The following is a 4,099-nucleotide window of genomic DNA, read 5'->3' as shown; positions in this document are numbered from 1 at the left end:
GTTTGATACCGGAAACCAGCGCCTTTTACTCAGTGACGTAGCAAGCTATTAAGAGCAATACATTTTAAAAAACACAATATGCTTTACTTAACTCTTTAAAGACCAAATAAATATAAAGAAAGTTTACTGAGAATGGTTGGACAGTAATTCATTAATTAATGTAAATTGGCAGATGTGGAAATAAACAGTTATTGTTCGCATCTGTCCAAATTCCGAGGTTAGTGAACGCACCACTGACTGTATGACGTCTTCTTCTGTATATTTTTTTTAGTCGTTAAAACTGGCTGTTCGGTGAATATCGCCCTCTACAGGATGTGGTGTGTGTGTGCAGGATAGCTCCAGGGGGGAAGTTATTTCAGTTGGCTGCGCCTTCCGTTTGTTTACTTTTTCAAAACTCTTCACACAGTCAAAGAAGAAAGAAAGAAAGTCAGAAACTGTTACTAAGGCTAAACATCCTTAGTATGGAGAAACGGATAAGATCCGTAATTAAAGCAGAAAGTCTCCCTGTGAACACGACAGAGAAACACTTAAAAAGTCCAGAAATATTTTTTTTTCTCCTTCTTCTACCGAATTAAAACTGAAAGTAAATCACTGTTTCACTTCCTTTGTTTCACAGCTGAACCTGTTTAATTTATCTAGACTGTTGCTTTTTTTCAAATTAATTAAAATTATTTGATTTGTTTCTTTTATTCATTTACGTATTTTTAATGCTTCTTCCACTCCCTGCTGCAATGCTTTTATTTCATGTAAAGCACTTTGAATTGTTTTGTACATGATTTGATCTTAGAATAGAATAGAAAAATACTTTATTCACCCCCCAATGGGGGAAATTCCAATTAGTCCAGTAGCTCAAAAAAATTATTAATATTTACAATGATTGTATATTAACAACAACAATAATAATATCAATTCTAATAAAAAATACTACTACTAACTTATAATAATAATAATAATAATAATAATAATAATAATAATAATAAATGACTAAATAAAAAAATAAAATAAATATATATATATTTTAAAAATATATATATATTTTTTAATATAAATATATTTAAAAAAATTAATTTCATATATATTTTATATATATTTTAAATTATTCTTTTCCCCTTTCTTAATATATTTCCATCATGAGAAATCCATCATGAATTATTCTGAGGAGTCTTCCACCATGTTATTAATCAGTTTATGGGCAGCTGACAGCCTGGCTGATGAAGACACACACCATAAAACAGGTCCATCATCTGTTTACTTTTACCTTTACAGATGCAGCTCAAAATATTCCATAAAGATGAAAACTGCTTTATTAAAACTATATTCCGTGCTGTTTCTCTGTAAAATATTCCACATTGCACCTGGACAGTTTGTCCATTAGAGGTCAGGCTCTTCAAATTATTGCTGTAATCACGGGAACCAGCAGGTTCTGCATGTGGCAACAACAACAATCTCTTTCATGTCACTGGAAGAACTCTGAGCAGCCTCCACCTCCTTAAAGCTTTCTTAGATGTGTTTGAATTAGTATTTTTCTAAACACATATTTTACAATCATAGCAGCTGTTTCCATTTGGATCAAAATAACACAGTCAGTTTGAGCCGTGCTTTATGATTTCTCACACATGCCAGTTTCTGCTAATATGAGAGTATGAAGATAAACAGATGACCTGTGAGACGGTGGATCCCTGAGCAGCCTCGTCCCAGACAGTAAAACTCGGCTGTGCTTATTATGGGCCCCTGCAGGTGTGATGTATGACTGTAGTCCAGACCATAGGCTTAGTTAAACCACAAGAGGCACTTACGCTGCTATAAATAACCACATAATTAAAGGTGGTGACAGGAAACTGACACTGTGGTTAGAGCAGTTTTCCCCAGCGCCCTCGCCTGAAAAAAAAAAAAAGAAGCTTCTTATACACGACAGCCCAAAGCACCAGCGCATCCAGAAAATGATCAAATGCAGGCTGAGCAATAGATGTATTCGTTTCATATCATTAACGAGTGTCCTTTCGTTATTTCTGGGACTCCAAAGCCAGTTTGTGGTGAAACTGATGTTCTGCACAACACTGATATGTTGCTGTCTTTTACTGGCATTAAAACCAGGCTCCTCCACACATCACGTCACAGAAACTCTTTAATATTTACTTATTTTTTGGTTCATTACTTATTCAGATATATAAGATATTATGATTATGTGACAAAGCTGCCTGTGGAGCACAGAGTTTGCACTGTATGATGCTGCTGTGAACATAAAACCAGTTCATTGTATTTACACTGAAAAAAATAACTCATAAGATTTACTTAAAAAAAAAAACCTTCATAAGTATTTGCACTCAAATGATTTAAGTAAAATTTAATGCTGCAATATCAAGTAAATCTTACTTACCGTAAAACATAACAGTTGTGAAGATATGAAGTAATTAATTCCATCTAAGTTTTAAGTTAGATTTATTTAAACAAATGAAGTAAAGTCTACTTGTTTTTCATAGGCAGGAACATCATTTTACTCCAAATTTTAGGTAAATTTTATATATCTGTAGTATTTGCTGTTATTAAGTAACTTAGTAGATTTGAATTATTTTCTTGTGCTTGATATTTTAGTTTACTTGATTGCATTATGTTACATTACTCACTAAAATGAGGTAATCATTACCATTATTCTTTTGATAAATGTTACCAGATAAATGTTACCAATACTCTATGCATTTAATTATGGCTGGGCGGTATACCGTTAAAAAACCGTGATCTCGGTTCACACCTACACAAGGTTCGCTTTTTGATGAGAGACGGTTTTGTTCTGTTTTTTTTTTTTTTTCTTAACGAGCCGCCTAAAGGCTCGTGTATACTTCGCAGCAGTGTGTAGCAGTGAGCTTGTCGCAGACACGACGCAGTTATTTTTGATTTATGCCTTGAAGCGCTGTCTGCGCTATGTTAATCCCACGCCACAACGCAAGAGGGACAATCACGAACAAGCTAGGATTGTGGGTGTTACGTTACGGAGGTCATTCAACAACAATGGCGACTGGACGAATGCGCACTTTGATTGAGATGCAGCTGATCGATCGAGAAATAGAAGAAATATTGCTACTACTGGAGCTGGCAGAGAGGCGAAAGAATCGTCACGGTTAGCACGGTTAGCGTCACCATTAGCCGGTTAGCAAACCGGAAATACGCATAGTGTAGAGCGGATGTAGAGTTGACCAATCAGAGGCCTCCTTTCTCTCCTCCTGCGGCGATGTCTGCGGCACTGTCGCCCAAATGAATAGTTCTGAATAATTTCCCCATTTTTGTCAGAGTTGTTGGTAATAGTTCAGTCAATGGGTCTTCTCTGTTTTTATTACAGTGTTCTGGATAACACAGTGTGTGTAAATGCCTGTTGTAGGTGAACTTCATATAGTTCATTGCAGTTCATTTTAGAAGTAAATGGCTCCTCTGTGCTTTTTTATTTTATAGGTGTTCTGACAAACAGAATGTGTGAATATCTGTTCTAGGTAAACTTCATGGAGGTTATAGCCATGGACATTGTGCACATTGCACATTACCAAAACAGCCTTGGCCGTATTAGTCATGCTGTATTTTATGTTAAATATTTTTGTTAAGCAAACTGAATAATAGCAGAAATTGACTTTGGATTTGAGTTAAATAAAGATTTAAATTTGTTTAAAAAAAAACGTGCAGAAAACCGTGATATTATTTTTTATTAAAAAAACCGTGATACTCATTTTTTCCAGAACCGCCCAGCCCTACATTTAATATATATATATTAATATATTTATATATTTATCACATATCAAACACAAAACTACCCTGCACACACACACCATATCCTGTAGAGGGCGATATTTATCAAACAGCGAGTTTTAACCACAAATTACAATGCAATTAAACTGTTTATTTTTTCATTTTAAACAGAATTTGAATTGTCCAATCTTTTATGGGGCAGCCTGGAGTTCAGCCTCACCCTGAAAAAAAGTGACTTTTTGGTGAAGTAAACTCTATTAGAGTAACTGTCAGTATTTTTAAGATTCAGTAAGAACTCGAGCTTCTTAAGTAAAATTAAACATTTTATTAACGTAATACATGAATTATGGGGGAAGAGTAAGTTTTA

This window comes from Odontesthes bonariensis, chromosome 22, assembly GCF_027942865.1.
Source record: "Odontesthes bonariensis isolate fOdoBon6 chromosome 22, fOdoBon6.hap1, whole genome shotgun sequence".
Lineage (NCBI taxonomy): Eukaryota > Metazoa > Chordata > Actinopteri > Atheriniformes > Atherinopsidae > Odontesthes > Odontesthes bonariensis.
This window is presented reverse-complemented; position numbering follows the sequence as displayed.